The following is a 20,317-nucleotide window of genomic DNA, read 5'->3' on the forward strand; positions in this document are numbered from 1 at the left end:
ACCTCCATTTCCAAGAGCAGCGACTCTGCCTTGACACTGGAAGCTCAATCTATTGATTGATTATAAACTATGATCCAGGCCCAATTCAACCTCCCTCCTAAATGCGACTGGCACTACTCAACCCAGTGCATTACAATCCACTGCAGAATCATCTCATAGCACAATCTCATACAAAGAGCAGAGTCACTGACTCAGCAACCCAAATCAGGCACTCTATCTCCAAGAAGAGCGGCCATTGTGAGTAGATTCTGCCTAAATCCCAGATGCTACTACAAGCCACTATTTATTGATTATAAAAACTAATTGTGGATTCGCTATAGCTCTAACCTATAATAGTATAAGACTACGTAGCCCCAAACGTGCCTGCATTTTGAAACACTTTGCAGCCTGCTTCCAGCAGCATCACACCCCAGGAGTAGAGCCACTGACTCAGCTACCCAAATCAGCACCTCCATTTCCAAGAGCAGCGACTCTGCCTTGACACTGGAAGCTCAATCTATTGATTGATTATAAACTATGATCCAGGCCCAATTCAACTTCCCTCCTAAATGCGACTGGGACTACTCAACCCAGTGCATTACAATCCACTGCAGAATCATCTTATAGCACATTCTCATACAAAGAGCAGAGTCACTGAATCAGCAACCCAAATCAGGCACTTTATCTCCAAGAAGAGCGGCCATTGTAAGTTGATTCTGCCTAAATCTCGGACGCTAATACAAGCCACTTGATATTGATTATAAAAACTGATTGTGGATTCGCTATACCTCTAACCTATAATAGTGTAAGACTACTGAGCCCCAAATGTGCCTGCATTTCGAAACACTTTGCAGCCTGCTTCCAGCAGCATCACACCCCAGGAGTAGAGCTACTGACTCAGCTACCCAAATCAGCACCTCCATTTCCAAGAGCAGCGACTCTGCCTTGACACTGGAAGCTCAATCTATTTATTGATTATGAACTATGATCCAGGCCCAATTCAAATTCCCACCTAAATGGGACTGGGACTACTCAACCCAGTGCATTACAATCCACTGCAGAATCATCTCATAGCACAAGCTCATACAATGAGTGGAGTCACTGACTCAGCAACCCAAATCAGGCACTCTATCTTCAAGAAGAGCGGCCATTGTGAGTAGATTCTGCCTAAATCCCAGATGCTACTACAAGTCACTATTTATTAATTATAAAAACTGATTGTGGATTCGCTATACCTCTAACCTATAATAGTATAAGACTACACAGCCCCAAACGTGCCTACATTTTGAAACACTTTGAAGCCTGCTTCCAGCAGCATCACACCCCAGGAGCAGAGCCACTGACTTCAGCTACCCAAATCAGCACCTCCATTTCCAAGAGCAGCGACTCTGCCTTGACACTGGAAGCTCAATCTATTGATTGATTATAAACTATGATCCAGGCCCAATTCAACTTCCCTCCTAAATGCGACTTGGACTACTCAACCCAGTGCATTAAAATCCACTGGAGAATCATCTCATAGCACAATCTCATACAAAGAGCAGAGTCACTGACTCAGCAACCCAAATCAGGCACTCTATCTCTAAGAAGAGCGGCCATTGTAAGTTGATTCTGCCTAAATCCCGGACGCTAATACAAGCCACTATTTATTGATTATAAAAACTAATTGTGGATTAGCTATAGCTCTAACCTATAATAGTATAAGACTACGTAGCCCCAAACGTGCCTGCATTTTGAAACACTTTGCAGCCTGCTTCCAGCAGCATCACACCCCAGGAGTAGAGCCACTGACTCAGCTACCCAAATCATCACCTCCATTTCCAAGAGCAGTGACTCTGCCTTGACACTGGAAGCTCAATCTATTGATTGATTATAAACTATGATCCAGGCCCAATTCAACTTCCCCCCTAAATGCGACTGGGACTACTCAACCCAGTGCATTACAATCCACTGCAGAATCATCTCATAGCACAATCTCATACAAAGAGCAGAGTCACTGACTCAGCAACCCAAATCAGGCACTTTATCTCCAAGAAGAGCGGCCATTGTGAGTAGATTCTGCCTAAATCCCAGATGCTACTACAAGTCACTATTTATTAATTATAAAAACTGATTGTGGATTCGCTATACCTCTAACCTATAATAGTATAAGACTACACAGCCCCAAACGTGCCTGCATTTTTAAACACTTTGCAGCCTGCTTCCAGCAGCATCACACCCCAGGAGTAGAGCCACTGACTCAGCTACCCAAATCAGCACCTCCATTTCCAAGAGCAGCGACTCTGCCTTGACACTGGAAGCTCAATCTATTGATTGATTATAAACTATGATCCAGGCCCAATTCAACTTCCCTCCTAAATGCGACTGGCACTACTCAACCCAGTGCATTACAATCCACTGCAGAATCATCTCATAGCACAATCTCATACAAAGAGCAGAGTCACTGACTCAGCAACCCAAATCAGGCACTCTATCTCCAAGAAGAGCGGCCATTGTAAGATGATTCTGCCTAAATCCCGGACGCTAATACAAGCAACTTTTTATTGGTTATAAAAACTGATTGTGGATTCGCTATACCTCTAACCTATAATAGTGTAAGACCACACAGCCCCAAACGTGCCTGCATTTTGAAACACTTTGCAGCCTGCTTCCAGCAGCATCACACCCCAGGAGTAGAGCCACTGACTCAGCTACCCAAATCAGCCCCTCCATTTCCAAGAGCAATGATTCTGCCTTGACACTGGAAGCTCAATCTATTTATTGATTATAAACTATGATCCAGACCCAATTCAACTTCCCACCTAAATGCAACTGGGACTACTCAAACCAGTGCATTACAATCCACTGCAGAATCATCTCATAGCACAATCTCATACAAAGAGCAGAGTCACTGACTCAGCAACCCAAATCAGGCACTCTATCTCCAAGAAGAGCGCCCATTGTGAGTAGATTCTGCCTAAATCCCAGATGCTACTACAAGTCACTATTTATTAATTATAAAAACTGATTGTGGATTCGCTATACCTCTAACCTATAATAGTATAAGACTACACAGCCCCAAACGTGCCTGCATTTAGAAACACTTTGAAGCCTGCTTCCAGCAGCATCACACCCCAGGAGTAGAGTCACTGACTTCAGCTACCCAAATCAGCACCTCCATTTCCAAGAGCAGCGACTCTGCCTTGACACTGGAAGCTCAATCTATTGATTGATTATAAACTATGATCCAGGCCCAATTCAACTTCCCTCCTAAATGCGACTTGGACTACTCAACCCAGTGCATTAACATCCACTGCAGAATCATCTCATAGCACAATCTCATACAAAGAGCAGAGTCACTGACTCAGCAACCCAAATCAGGCACTCTATTCCCAAGAAGAGCGGCCATTGGAAGTTGATTCTGCCTAAATCCCGGACGCTAATACAAGCCACTATTTATTGATTATAAAAACTAATTGTGGATTCGCTATAGCTCTAACCTATAATAGTATAAGACTACACAGCCCCAAACGTGCCTGCATTTTGAAACACTTTGCAGCCTGCTTCCAGCAGCATCACACCGCAGGAGTAGAGCCACTGACTCAGCTACCCAAATCAGCACCTCCATTTCCAAGAGCAATGATTCTGCCTTGACACTGGAAGCTCAATCTATTTATTGATTATAAACTATGATCCAGGACCAATTCAACTTCCCTCCTAAATGCGACTTGGACTACTCAACCCAGTGCATTACAATCCACTGCAGAATCATCTCATAGCACAAGCTCATACAATGAGCGGAGTCACTGACTCAGCAACCCAAATCAGGCACTCTATCTCCAAGAAGAGCGGCCATTGTGAGTAGATTCTGCCTAAATCCCAGATGCTACTACAAGTCACTATTTATTAATTATAAAAACTGATTGTGGATTCGCTATACCTCTAACCTATAATAGTATAAGACTACACAGCCCCAAACGTGCCTGCATTTTGAAACACTTTGCAGCCTGCTTCCAGCAGCATCACACCCCAGGAGTAGAGCCACTGACTCAGCTACCCAAATCAGCACCTCCATTTCCAAGAGCAGCGACTCTGCCTTGACACTGGAAGCTCAATCTATTGATTGATTATAAACTATGATCCAGGCCCAATTCAACTTCCCTCCTAAATGCGACTGGGACTACTCAACCCAGTGCATTACAATCCACTGCAGAATCATCCTATAGCACATTCTCATACAAAGAGCAGAGTCACTGAATCAGCAACCAAAATCAGGCACTTTATCTCCAAGAAGAGCGGCCATTGTTAGTTGATTCTGCCTAAATCCCGGACGCTAATACAAGCCACTTGATATTGATTATAAAAACTGATTGTGGATTCGCTATACCTCTAACCTATAATAGTGTAAGACTACACAGCCCCAAACGTGCCTGCATTATGAAACACTTTGCAGCCTGCTTCCAGCAGCATCACACCCCAGGAGTAGAGCCACTGACTCAGCTACCCAAATCAGCACCTCCATTTCCAAGAGCAGCGACTCTGCCTTGACACTGGAAGCTCAATCTATTTATTGATTATGAACTATGATCCAGGCCCAATTCAAATTCCCACCTAAATGGGACTGGGACTACTCAACCCAGTGCATTACAACCCACCGCAGAATCATCTCATAGCACAAGCTCATAGAAAGAGCGGAGTCACTGACTCAGCAACCCAAATCAGGCACTCTATCTCCAAGAAGAGCGGCCATTATGAGTTGATTCTGCCTAAATCCCAGATGCTACTACAAGCCACTATTTATAAATTATAAAAACTGATTGTGGATTCGCTATACCTCTAACCTATAATAGTATAAGACTACACAGCCCCAAACGTGCCTGCATTTTAAAACACTTTGCAGCCTGCTTCCAACAGCATCACACCCCAAGAGTAGAGCCACTGACTCAGCTACCCAAATTAGCACCTCCATTTCCAAGAGCAGCGACTCTGCCTTGACACTGGAAGCTCAATCTATTGATTGATTATAAACTATGATCCAGGCCCAATTCAACTTCCCTCCTAAATGCGACTGGCACTACTCAACCCAGTGCATTACAATCCACTGCAGAATCATCTCATAGCACAATCTCATACAAAGAGAAGAGTCACTGACTCAGCAACCCAAATCAGGCACTCTATCTCCAAGAAGAGCGGCCATTGTGAGTAGATTCTGCCTAAATCCCAGATGCTACTACAAGTCACTATTTATTAATTATAAAAACTGATTGTGGATTCGCTATACCTCTAACCTATAATAGTATAAGACTACACAGCCCCAAACGTGCCTGCATTTTGAAACACTTTGAAGCCTGCTTCCAGCAGCATCACACCCCAGGAGTAGAGCCACTGACTTCAGCTACCCAAATCAGCACCTCCATTTCCAAGAGCAGCGACTCTGCCTTGACACTGGAAGCTCAATCTATTGATTGATTATAAACTATGATCCAGGCCCAATTCAACTTCCCTCCTAAATGCGACTTGGACTACTCAACCGAGTGCATTAACATCCACTGCAGAATCATCTCATAGCACAATCTCATACAAAGAGCAGACTCACTGACTCAGCACCCCAAATCAGGCACTCTATCTCCAAGAAGAGCGGCTATTGTAAGTTGATTCTGCCTAAATCCCGGACGCTAATACAAGCCACTATTTATTGATTATAAAAACTAATTGTGGATTCGCTATAGCTCTAACCTATAATAGTATAAGACTACGTAGCCCCAAACGTGCCTGCATTTTGAAACACTTTGCAGTCTGCTTCCAGCAGCATCACACCCCAGGAGTAGAGCCACTGACTCAGCTACCCAAATCAGCACCTCCATTTCCAAGAGCAGCGACTCTGCCTTGACACTGGAAGCAAAATCTATTTATTGATTATAAACTATGATCCAGGCCCAATTCAACTTCCCTCCTAAATGCGACTTGGACTACTCAACCCAGTGCATCAAAATCCACTGCAGAATCATCTCATAGCACAATCTCATACAAAGAGCAGAGTCACTGACTCAGCAACCCAAATCAGGCACTCTATCTCCAAGAAGAGCGGCCATTGTAAGTTGATTCTGCCTAAATCCCGGACGCTAATACAAGCCAATATTTATTGATTATAAAAACTGGTTGTGGATTCGCTATACCTCTAACCTATAATAGTATAAGACTACGCAGCCCCAAACGTGTCTGCATTTTGAAACACTTTGCAGCCTGCTTCCAGCAGCATCACACCCCAGGAGTAGAGCCACGGACTCAGCTACCCAAATCAGCACCTCCATTTCCAAGAGCAGGGACTCTGCCTTGGCACTGGAAGCTCAATCTATTGATTGATTATAAACTATGATCCAGGCCCAATTCAACTTCCCTCCTAAATGCGACTGGGACTACTCAACCCAGTGCATTACAATCCACTGCAGAATCATCTTATAGCACATTCTTATACAAAGAGCGGAGTCACTGAATCAGCAACCCAAATCAGGCACTTTATCTCCAAGAAGAGCGGCCATTGTAAGTTGATTCTGCCTAAATCCCGGACGCTAATACAAGCCACTTGATATTGATTATAAAAACTGATTGTGGATTCGCTATACCTCTAACCTCTAATAGTATAAGACTACACAGCCCCAAACGTGCCTGCATTTTGAAACACTTTGCAGCCTGCTTCCAGCAGCATCACACCCCAGGATTAGAGCCACTGACTCAGCTACCCAAATCAGCACCTCCATTTCCAAGAGCAGCGACTCTGCCTTGACAATAAAAGCTCAATCTATTTATTGATTATGAACTATGATCCAGGCCCAATTCAAATTCCCACCTAAATGGGACTGGGACTACTCAACCCAGTGCATTACATTCCACTGCAGAATCATCTCATAGCACAAGCTCATACAAAGAGCGGAGTCACTGACTCAGCAACCCAAATCAGGTCTCTATCTCCAAGAAGAGCGGCCATTATGAGTTGATTCTGCCTAAATCCCAGATGCTACTACAAGCCACTATTTATTAATTATAAAAACTGATTTTGGATTCACTATACCTCTAACCTATAATAGTATAAGACTACACAGCCCCAAACGTGCCTGCATTTTGAAACACTTTGCAGCCTGCTTCCAGCAGCATCACACCCCAGGAGTAGAGCCACTGACTCAGCTACCCAAATCAGCGCCTCCATTTCCAAGAGCAATGACTCTGCATTGACACTGGAAGCTCAATCTATTTATTGATTATAAACTATGATCCAGGCCCAATTCAACTTCCCATCTATATGTGACTGGGGCTACTCAACCCAGTGCATTACAATCCACTGTAGAATCATCTCATAGCACAATCTCATACAAAGAGCAGAGTCACTGACTCAGCAACCGAAATCAGGCACTCTATCTCCAAGAAGAGCAGCCATTGTGAGTTGATTCTGCCTAAATCCTGGACGCTACTACAAGCCACTATTTATTGATTATAAAAACTGATTGTGGATTCGCTATACCTCTAACATATAATAGTATGTGACTACACAGCCCCGAAACTCCCTACATTTCGAAACAATTCACAACCCGCTTCCAGGAGCAACACACCCAAGGAGTAGAGCCGCTGACTCAGCTACCCAAATCAGCACCTCCATTTCCAAGAGCAGCGACTCTCCCTTGACACTGGAAGCTCAATCTATTTATTGATTATAAACTATGATCCAGGCCCAATTCAAATTCCCACCTAAATGCGACTGGGACTACTCAACCCAGTGCATTACAATCCACTGCAGAATCATCTCATAGCACAAGCTCATACAAAGAGCGGAGTCACTGACTCAGCAACCCAAATCAGGCAGTCTATCTCCAAGGAGAGAGGCCATTGTGAGTAGATTCTGCCTAAATCCCAGATGCTACTACAAGTCACTATTTATTCATTATAAAAACTGATTGTGGATTCGCTATACCTCTAACCTATAATAGTATAAGACTACTAGCCCCAAACGTGCCTGCATTTTGAAACACTTTGAAGCCTGCTTCCAGCAGCATCACACTCCAGGAGTAGAGCCACTGATTTCAGCTACCTAAATCAGCACCTCCATTTCCAAGAGCAGCGACTCTGCCTTGACACTGGAAGCTCAATCTATTGATTGATTATAAACTATGATCCAGGCCCAATTCAACTTCCCTCCTAAATGCGACTTGGACTACTCAACCCAGTGCATTAAAATCCACTGCAGAATCATCTCATAGCACAATCTCATACAAAGAGCAGAGTCACTGACTCAGCCACCCAAATCAGGCACTCTATCTCCAAGAAGAGCGGCCATTGTAAGTTGATTCTGCCTAAATCCCGGATGCTAATACAAGCCACTATTTATTGATTATAAAAACTGGTTGTGGATTCGCTATACCTCTAACCTATAATAGTATAAGACTACGCAGCCCCAAACGTGTCTGCATTTTGAAACACTTTGCAGCCTGCTTCCAGCAGCATCACACCCCAGGAGTAGAGCCACGGACTCAGCTACCCAAATCAGCACCTCCATATCCAAGAGCAGGGACTCTGCCTTGGCACTGGAAGCTCAATCTATTGATTGATTATAAACTATGATCCAGGCCCAATTCAACTTCCCTCCTAAATGCGACTGGGACTACTCAACCCAGTGCATTACAATCCACTGCAGAATCATCTTATAGCACATTCTCATACAAAGAGCGGAGTCACTGAATCAGCAACCCAAATCAGGCACTTTATCTCCAAGAAGAGCGGCCATTGTAAATTGATTCTGCCTAAATCCCGGACGCTAATACAAGCCACTTGATATTGATTATAAAAACTGATTGTGGATTCGCTATACCTCTAACCTCTAATAGTATAAGACTACACAGCCCCAAACGTGCCTGCATTTTGAAACACTTTGCAGCCTGCTTCCAGCAGCATCACACCCCAGGATTAGAGCCACTGACTCAGCTACCCAAATCAGCACCTCCATTTCCAAGAGCAGCGACTCTGCCTTGACAATAAAAGCTCAATCTATTTATTGATTATGAACTATGATCCAGGCCCAATTCAAATTCCCACCTAAATGGGACTGGGACTACTCAACCCAGTGCATTACAATCCACCGCAGAATCATCTCATAGCACAAGCTCATACAAAGAGCGGAGTCACTGACTCAGCAACCCAAATCAGGCACTCTATCTCCAAGAAGAGCGGCCATTATGAGTTGATTCTGCCTAAATCCCAGATGCTACTACAAGCCACTATTTATTAATTATAAAAACTGATTTTGGATTCACTATACCTCTAACCTATAATAGTATAAGACTACACAGCCCCAAACGTGCCTGTATTTTGAAACACTTTGCAGCCTGCTTCCAGCAGCATCACACCCCAGGAGTAGAGCCACTGACTCAGCTACCCAAATCAGCGCCTCCATTTCCAAGAGCAATGACTCTGCCTTGACACTGCAAGCTCAATCTATTTATTGATTATAAACTATGATCCAGGCCCAATTCAACTTCCCATCTATATGTGACTGGGGCTACTCAACCCAGTGCATTACAATCCACTGTAGAATCATCTCATAGCACAATCTCATACAAAGAGCAGAGTCACTGACTCAGCAACCCAAATCAGGCACTCTATCTCCAAGAAGAGCAGCCATTGTGAGTTGATTCTGCCTAAATCCCGGACGCTACTACAAGCCACTATTTATTGATTATAAAAACTGATTGTGGATTCGCTATACCTCTAACATATAATAGTATGTGACTACACAGCCCCGAAACTCCCTACATTTCGAAACAATTCACAACCCACTTCCAGGAGCAACACACCCAAGGAGTAGAGCCGCTGACTCAGCTACCCAAATCAGCACCTCCATTTCCAAGAGCAGCGACTCTCCCTTGACACTGGAAGCTCAATCTATTTATTGATTATAAACTATGATCCAGGCCCAATTCAAATTCCCACCTAAATGCGACTGGGACTACTCAACCCAGTGCATTACAATCCACTGCAGAATCATCTCATAGCACAAGCTCATACAAAGAGCGGAGTCACTGACTCAGCAACCCAAATCAGGCAGTCTATCTCCAAGAAGAGCGGCCATTGTGAGTAGATTCTGCCTAAATCCCAGATGCTACTACAAGTCACTATTTATTCATTATAAAAACTGATTGTGGATTCGCTATACCTCTAACCTATAATAGTATAAGACTACTAGCCCCAAACGTGCCTGCATTTTGAAACACTTTGAAGCCTGCTTCCAGCAGCATCACACCCCAGGAGTAGAGCCACTGATTTCAGCTACCCAAATCAGCACCTCCATTTCCAAGAGCAGCGACTCTGCCTTGACACTGGAAGCTCAATCTATTGATTGATTATAAACTATGATCCAGGCCCAATTCAACTTCCCTCCTAAATGCGACTTGGACTACTCAACCCAGTGCATTAAAATCCACTGCAGAATCATCTCATAGCACAATATCATTCAAAGAGCAGAGTCACTGACTCAGCCACCCAAATCAGGCACTCTATCTCCAAGAAGAGCGGCCATTGTAAGTTGATTCTGCCTAAATCCCAGACGCTAATACAAGCCACTATTTATTGATTATAAAAACTGATTGTGGATTCGCTATACCTCTAACATATAATAGTATGAGACTACACAGCCCTGAAACTCCCTACATTTCGAAACAATTCACAACCCGCTTCCAGGAGCAACACACCCAAGGAGTAGAGCCACTGACTCAGCTACCCAAATCAGCACCTCCATTTCCAAGAGCAGCGACTCTCCCTTGACACTGAAAGCTCAATCTATTGATTGATTATAAACTATGATCCAGGCCCAATTCAACTTCCCGCCTAAATGCGACTTGGACTACTCAACCCAGTGCATCAAAATCCACTGCAGAATCATCTCATAGCACAATCTCATACAAAGAGCAGAGTCACTGACTCAGCAACCCAAATCAGGCACTCTATCTCCAAGAAGAGCGGCCATTGTAAGTTGATTCTGCCTAAATCCCAGATGCTACTACAAGTCACTATTTATTAATTATAAAAACTGATTGTGGATTCGCTATACCTCTAACCTATAATAGTATAAGACTACACAGCCCCAAACGTGCCTACATTTTGAAACACTTTGAAGCCTGCTTCCAGCAGCATCACACCCCAGGAGTAGAGCCACTGACTTTAGCTACCCAAATCAGCACCTCCATTTCCAAGAGCAGCGACTCTGCCTTGACACTGGAAGCTCAATCTATTGATTGATTATAAACTATGATCCAGGCCCAATTCAACTTCCCTCCTAAATGCGACTTGGACTACTCAACCCAGTGCATTAAAATCCACTGCAGAATCATCTCATAGCACAATCTCATACAAAGAGCAGAGTCACTGACTCAGCAACCCAAATCAGGCACTCTATCTCCAAGAAGAGCGGCCATTGTAAGTTGATTCTGCCTAAATCCCGGACGCTAATACAAACCACTATTTATTGATTATAAAAACTAATTGTGGATTCGCTATAGCTCTAAACTATAATAGTATAAGACTACGTAGCCCCAAACGTGCCTGCATTTTGAAACACTTTGCAGCCTGCTTCCAGAAGCATCACACCCCAGGAGTAGAGCCACTGACTCAGCTACCCAAATCAGCACCTCCATTTCCAAGAGCAATGATTCTGCCTTGACACTGGAAGCTCACTCTATTTATTGATTATAAACTATGATCCAGGCCCAATTCAACTTCCCTCCTAAATGCGACTGGGACAACTCAACCCAGTGCATTAAAATCCACTGCAGAATCATCTCATAGCACAATCTCATACAAAGAGCAGTCACTGACTCAGCAACCCAAATCAGGCACTCTATCTCCAAGAAGAGCGGACATTGTAAGTTGATTCTGCCTAAATCCCGGACTCTAATACAAGCCACCTTTTATTGGTTATGAAAACTGATTGTGGATTCGCTATACCTCTAACCTATAATAGTGTAAAACTACACAGCCCCAAACGTGCCTGCATTTTGAAACACTTTGCAGCCTGCTTTCAGCAGCATCACACCCCAGGAGTAGAGCCACTGACTCAGCTACCCAAATCAGCACCTCCATTTCCAAGAGCAGCGACTCTGCCTTGACGCTGGAAGCTCAATCTATTCATTGATTATAAACTATGATCCAAGCTTAATTCAACTTCCCTCCTAAATGCGACTGGGACAACTCAACCCAGTGCATTAAAATCCACTGCACAATCATCTCATAGCACAATCTCATACAAAGAGCAGAGTCACTGACTCAGCAAACCAAATCAGGCACTCTATCTCCAAGAAGAGCGGCCATTGTAAGTTGATTCTGCCTAATTCCCAGACGCTGATACAAGCCACTATTTATTGATTATAAAAAGTAATTGTGGATTCGCTATTGCTCTAACCTATAATAGTATAAGACTACGCAGCCCCAAACGTGCCTGCATTTTGAAACACTTTGCAGCCTGCTTCCAGCAGCATCACACCCCAGGAGTAGAGCCACTGACTCAGCTACCCAAATCAGCACTTCCATTGCCAAGAGCAGCCACTCTGCCTTGACACTGGAAGCTCAATTTATTGATTGATTATATACTATGATCCAGGCCCAATTCAACTTCCCTCCTAAATGCAACTGGGACTACTCAACCCAGTGCATTACAATCCACTGCAGAATCATCTCATAGCACAGTCTCATACAAAGAGCAGAGTCACTGACTCAGCAACCCAAATCAGGCACTCTATCTCCAAGAAGAGCCGCCATTGTAAGTTGATTCTGCCTAAATCCCGGACGCTAATACAAGCCACTATTTATTGATTACAAAAACTGATAGTGGATTCGCTATACCTCTAACCTATAATAGTATAAGACTACACAGCCACAAACATGCCTGCATTTTAAAACACTTTGCAGCCTGCTTCCAGCAGCATCACACCCCAGGAGTAGAGCCACTGACTCAGCTACCCAAATTAGCACCTCCATTTCCAAGAGCAGCGACTTTGCCTTGACACTGGAAGCTCAATCTATTGTTTGATTATAAACTATGATCCAGGCCCAATTCAACTTCCCTCCTAAATGCGACTGGGACTACTCAACCCAGTGCATTACAAACCACTGCAGAATCATCTCATAGCACAATATCATACAAAGAGCAGAGTCACTGACTCAGCAACCCAAATCAGGCACTCTATCTCCAAGAAGAGCGGCCATTGTAAGTTGATTCTGCCTAAATCCCGGACGCTACTACAAGCCACTATTTATTGATTATAAAAACTGATTGTGGATTTGCTAGACCTTTAACCTATAATACTATGTGACTACTCAGACCCAAACCTGCCTGCCTTTCGTAACACTTCGCATCTCGCTTCCGGCAGTATCACACCCGAGGAGTAGAGCCACTGACTCAGCTATCCAAATCAGCACCTCCATTTCCAAGAGCAATGACTCTGCCTTGACACTGGAAACTCAATCTATTTATTGATTATAAACTCTGATCCAGGCCCAATTTAACTTCCCATCTAAATGCGACTGGGACTATTCAACCCAGTGCATTACAATCCACTGCAGAATCATCTCATAGCACAATCTCATACAAAGAGCAGAGTCACTGACTCAGCAACCCAAATCAAGCACTCTATCTCAAAGAAGAGCGGCCATTGTAAGTTGATTCTGCCTAAATCCCGAACGCTAATACAAGCCACTATTTATTGAGGGAAACATCCTTTACAACGCAACTTTTACCACGCAGTGCCTTTACGATGCAACTTTTACAACGCAAACCATTACAACGCATTGTGCTGGGGGGCGCTCTAGGATAGGGAATAGGTTTAATTTACTATCCAACACCTTCCCTACTATCCACGGGGACTGGAGTTGGAATAGTAAATTAAACTATTCACTATCCAGCGCCCCAAAGCACTATGCGTTGTAAAGGCATGCGTTGTAAAAACAGCGTTGTAAAGGCATGCGATGTAAAAGCATGCGTTGTGATGTCATACATCCATTCATTGATTATAAAAACTGGTTGTGGATTCGCTATACCTCTAACCTATAATAGTATAAGACTACGCAGCCCCAAACGTGCCTGCATTTTGAAACACTTTACAGCCTGCTTCCAGCAGCATCACACCCCAGGAGTAGAGCCACTGACTCAGCTACCCAAATCAGCACCTCCATTTCCAAGAGCAGCAACTCTGCCTTGACACTGGAAGCTCAATCTATTGATTGATTATAAACTATGATCCAGGCCCAATTCAACTTCCCTCCTAAATGCGACTTTGACAACTCAACCTAGTGCATTGAAATCCACTGCAGAATCATCTCATAGCACAATCTCATAGAAAGAGCAGAGTCACTGACTCAGCAACCCAATCAGGCACTCTATCTCCAAGAAGAGCGGCCATTGTATGTTGATTCTGCCTAATTCCCAGATGCTAATACAAGCCACTATTTATTGATTATAAAAAGTAATTGTGGATTCGCTATTGCTCTAACCTATAATAGTATAAGACTACCCAGCCCCAAACGTGCCTGCATTTTGAAACACTTTGCAGCCTGCTTCCAGCAGCATCACACCCGAGGAGTAGAGCCACTGACTCAGCTACCCAAATCAGCACTTCCATTTCCAAGAGCAGCGACTCTGCCTTGAGACTGGAAGCTCACTCTATTTATTGATTATAAACTATGATCCAGGCCCAATTCAACTTCCCTCCTAAATGACACTGGGACAACTCAACCCAGTGCATTAAAATCCACTGCAGAATCATCTCATAGCACAATCTCATACAAAGAGCAGAGTCACTGACTCAGCAACCCAAATCAGGCACTCTATCTCCAAGAAGAGCGGCCATTGTAAGTTGATTCTGCATAATTCCCATACGCTAATACAAGCCACTATTTATTGATTATAAAAAGTAATTGTGGATTCGCTATTGCTCTAACCTATAATAGTATAAGACTACACAGCCCCAAACGTGCCTGCATTTTGAAACACTTTGCAGCCTGCTTCCAGCAGCATCACACCCCAGGAGTAGAGCCACTAACTCAGCTACCCAAATCAGCACTTCCATTTCCAAGAGCAGCGACTCTGCCTTAACACTGGAAGCTCAATCTATTGATTGATTATATACTATGATCCAGGCCCAATTCAACTTCCCTCCTAAATGCGACTGGGACTACTCAACCCAGTGCATTAAAATCCACTGCAGAATCATTTCATAGCACAATCTCATACAACGAGCGTAGTCACTGACTCAGCAACCCAAATCAGGCACTCTATCTCCAAGAAGAGCGGCCATTGTAAGTTGATTCTGCCTAAATCCCGGACTCTAATACAAGCCACCTTTTATTGGTTATGAAAACTGATTGTGGATTCGCTATACCTCTAACCTATAATAGTGTAAAACTACACAGCCCCAAACGTGCCTGCATTTTGAAACACTTTGCAGCCTGCTTTCAGCAGCATCACACCCCAGGAGTAGAGCCACTGACTCAGCTACCCAAATCAGCACCTCCATTTCCAAGAGCAGCGACTCTGCCTTGACGCTGGAAGCTCAATCTATTCATTGATTATAAACTATGATCCAAGCTTAATTCAACTTCCCTCCTAAATGCGACTGGGACAACTCAACCCAGTGCATTACAATCCACTGCAGAATCATCTCATAGCACAATCTCATACAAAGAGCAGAGTCACTGACTCAGCAACCCAAATCAGGCACTCTATCTCCAAGAAGAGCGGCCATTGTAAGTTGATTCTGCCTAAATCCCGGACGCTACTACAAGCCACTATTTATTGATTATAAAAACTGATTGTGGATTTGCTAGACCTTTAACCTATAATACTATGTGACTACTCAGACCCAAACCTGCCTGCCTTTCGTAACACTTCGCATCTCGCTTCCGGCAGTATCACACCCGAGGAGTAGAGCCACTGACTCAGCTATCCAAATCAGCACCTCCATTTCCAAGAGCAATGACTCTGCCTTGACACTGGAAACTCAATCTATTTATTGATTATAAACTATGATCCAGGCCCAATTTAACTTCCCATCTAAATGCGACTGGGACTATTCAACCCAGTGCATTACAATCCACTGCAGAATCATCTCATAGCACAATCTCATACAAAGAGCAGAGTCACTGACTCAGCAACCCAAATCAAGCACTCTATCTCAAAGAAGAGCGGCCATTGTAAGTTGATTCTGCCTAAATCCTGAACGCTAATACAAGCCACTATTTATTGAGGGAAACATCCTTTACAACGCAACTTTTACCACGCAGTGCCTTTACGATGCAACTTTTACAACGCAAACCATTACAACGCATTGTGCTGGGGGGCGCTCTAGGATAGGGAATAGGTTTAATTTACTATCCAACACCTTCCCTACTATCCACGGGGACTGGAGTTGGAATAGTAAATTAAACTATTCACTATCCAGCGCCCCAAAGCACTATGCGTTGTAAAGGCATGCGTTGTAAAAACAGCGTTGTAAAGGCATGCGATGTAAAAGCATGCGTTGTGATGTCATACATCCATTCATTGATTATAAAAACTGGTTGTGGATTCGCTATACCTCTAACCTATAATAGTATAAGACTACGCAGCCCCAAACGTGCCTGCATTTTGAAACACTTTACAGCCTGCTTCCAGCAGCATCACACCCTAGGAGTAGAGCCACTGACTCAGCTACCCAAATCAGCACCTCCATTTCCAAGAGCAGCAACTCTGCCTTGACACTGGAAGCTCAATCTATTGATTGATTATAAACTATGATCCAGGCCCAATTCAACTTCCCTCCTAAATACGACTTTGACAACTCAACCTAGTGCATTGAAATCCACTGCAGAATCATCTCATAGCACAATCTCATACAAAGAGCAGAGTCACTGACTCAGCAACCCCATCAGGCACTCTATCTCCAAGAAGAGCGGCCATTGTATGTTGATTCTGCCTAATTCCCAGATGCTAATACAAGCCACTATTTATTGATTATAAAAAGTAATTGTGGATTCGCTATTGCTCTAACCTTTAATAGTATAAGACTACCCAGCCCCAAACGTGCCTGCATTTTGAAACACTTTGCAGCCTGCTTCCAACAGCATCACACCCGAGGAGTAGAGCCACTGACTCAGCTACCCAAATCAGCACCTCCATTTCCAGGAGCAGCGACTCTGCCTTGGCACTGGAAGCTCAATCTATTGATTGACTATAAACTATGATACAGGCCAAATTCAACTTCCCTCCTAAATGCGACTGGGACTACTCAGCCCAGTGCATTACAATCCACTGCAGAATCATCTCATTGCACAGTCTCATACGAAGAGCAGAGTCACTGATTCAGCAACCCAAATCAGGCCCTCTATCTCCAAGAAGAGCGGCCATTGTAAGTTGATTCTGCCTAAATCCCGGACGCTAATACAAGCAACTTTTTATTGGTTATGAAAACTGATTGTGGATTCGCTATACCTCTAACCAATAATAGTGTAAGACTACACAGTCCCAAACGTGCCTGCATTTTGAAACACTTTGCAGCCTGCTTTTAGCAGCATCACACCCCAGGAGTAGAGCCACTGACTCAGCTACCCAAATCATGATGTACTGGGTTTTTCAGAACCGGTACTGAACCGGTAACCCAGCGGTGCCAGGGACAACACCCAAAGACCTCGAGTACTTTCCTGATTCAGACACAGAAACTCAGAGTCTTCTAGGTGAAGTCAAAGATCGAATTTATTGGCTGCAACCAAGTAACAGGCGTCCTAGAAGTACAACGTATGTATATTCTCAGGAGACTGCTCAATCTTACAAAGCCAGGCTTCTCTTTTTATACAAAATATTAAGCTTTAGGCAAACATTCTTTACATTTCATTAGACCATTCACATGTTTTCACTACAAAGAAAAAGCAGAGTCATGATGACAAGCCCACATTTCAGTACGTCCAGCCCAAAACAAATTACCCGGCAAGGCCCAACATTTTCATCAGATATCGGTGTACCCCCAATAAAAATGGGCACCTCCTCCTTGTAAAGCAAGACATATGTAAAGAAACAGGGACAGGTGTGAGCAAGATTAGGTAGGGTGTGTGTGCGATGAAAAGGTTTATGGCATGTTGTGCCTTGATGCTATCTTGCTCGGCCACTGGGAAAGGAACTGGCCGGGCAGGTTCGGCCTGGGGCAATGGTTTCAGCTTGCCCAGGTCAGAGAGAAGTCAATTAAGGTGTACGTGTCCTTTGGAATCGAGTTTAGCTGTATTATAAGCCTATGTGAGGGCAACTCACAAAATGGCTGCCGTACACAAAATGGAAGCCAAGGGTTCAGGACGAAAATGACGATTTCGAGGTGAAATCGTTACTGGAATATGGCGAAAATGCTTGTACATAGTGTACTAGCCATTCTCGGTCTGTTGATACCAAAATCGTCATACTACGACAAAGTTTATTGCACGAGTCCAGAATTTTCAGAACCACAAACCCTCCTTTTGCCCTTGCATAGGCAATTTAACCTATCCTCATGCTAATCTGAGTCCGGGTCTATATTCCTAAAGTCATTGAGATGTTGCTGTAACATCATCCTAGTACTTAGCTCATCTCTTGATACAGGTTTCCTTACACATGATGTAGCACAGAGGCCACATATTGCAGGAGCACACTGCACGCACAGACAGAACAGGAAAAGAATGGCTAAGACCATCCCAATGACCATCAGAATTTTCCATCCTCAGGCGAATACCAGTTCCCAAAACCATCCCATCAACGACCAATCTCCTTTATCCACATGAATAGATTCGGAAATCTTATGCAGTTTGGAGATGGCCTGGTACACTGTTGGAGCGTTATCTGGAATGAAAACACAGCAACTCGATTGGATCAATTTACATACCCCACCTCGGTCTGCAAGTATGACATCTAACGCGACCCTGTTCTGAAGGGTCATAAGACGATCCGACTGGAGCTCAGCAGTCAAGTTACTAAGGGCACCGGCAGTTTCAACCACGGTGGATTCAACCACCCTTGTCAATTGCCTTATGTTCCTGCCGTTACCCATGGTTTCCCAGAACGGCAGAAAACCCTTTACGAAGTCCCCAAATTCTTGTCCTGCAGTGTCTTCTTTACTCAAGACACCTCTAACTATCCTTGTTTTGTGGTAGTCTGCCGCTGCTGTGTAGGTGGGAGGCAGCAGGAACGAAACAAAACATGTGCCCGAAAAGTCAGGGGGCAACCATGTATAGGCTCTATCATGGCAGATGAAATAGGTAGATATAATGGCATAAAAGGAAAGAAATTTCCTTTTCTTTAAAACCCCTCACTCACCAGCCTGGCGGTGACATGCTTCATCATCGGGGTCCACCCTGGTGGCCTAGCGTCACCAGGGTGTGCTTCGACACCTGAACTACAGTGGTGCGGGTTGTGACTGTAGGTGCAAAAAAGAATAAATGTTAAAAATTGTCCTGGTTTAACTCAAAAATAACTTTATTATAGAGTAACTGAACAATGTTAAAAATAATGGTGAGATGGTAGTAGGCAAGTTACGACCCACTCATCTCTATATGTGTTGGTGTGCATTGGTCGACATGTTTCTACCATAGGGACAGTGCCCGGTTTCTTCAGGACCAAAAACAGGTGGACGGGAGGTGTGGGCCCCCTAAAAGGCTCACCCTGCCCTGATCCCCTGTTGAACCCTCCGGCAAATTGCTCGGGGTGTGTGTGCTCAGCTAAATAAGTGAGCAAGCAAAAGAAAAAAGAGACCTGTAGAGAAAAAGGAATAAAAGCAAGTGTCAATTGTGGACATATTTACTCTCCTGTTACGTCGTGGAGTGTCTCTATTTAGTGAATTATCATGCCATATAGATATCGTTTTAGCCCTCCGGGTGAGAAATGGTGGCATCCGAGGATGCTGAGCATAATCGATTGATCAATATATACGTGCATCGCTGCATGCGTTATGCTTGGCGTAGTTTTTATGCCACCTTGGCGGCGTGCTTATCCGCTAGTGGTTAGCACATCAATCAGGGTGATGGGGCTGTGCTTATTGTCAGGATGAACACCTTGGTGCGCTTAATTAATGGTGGCTATGAGTAAACAGTGCTATGGTAGCGTGCGCTTAGTACGTATTTAGTCGTTTCGTGAAAGTAACCGTAACAATCAACAAACAAGGCTAACATACATATAACATTTAAAGTACACATGGGCATGGTGGCGTGAGTTCAGGCTTACTTAATTCAGAGCTCTTATGCGCTTCATCGGGCAGGGCGTAGGCTCTTCGCAACAGATGAACACATTCTGCAATTGCGGAATATATGGGAAAAGGGTTTGAGCGTGTGGCCGGGT

This window comes from Lissotriton helveticus, chromosome 8 (genome assembly GCF_964261635.1).
Source record: "Lissotriton helveticus chromosome 8, aLisHel1.1, whole genome shotgun sequence".
NCBI lineage: Eukaryota > Metazoa > Chordata > Amphibia > Caudata > Salamandridae > Lissotriton > Lissotriton helveticus.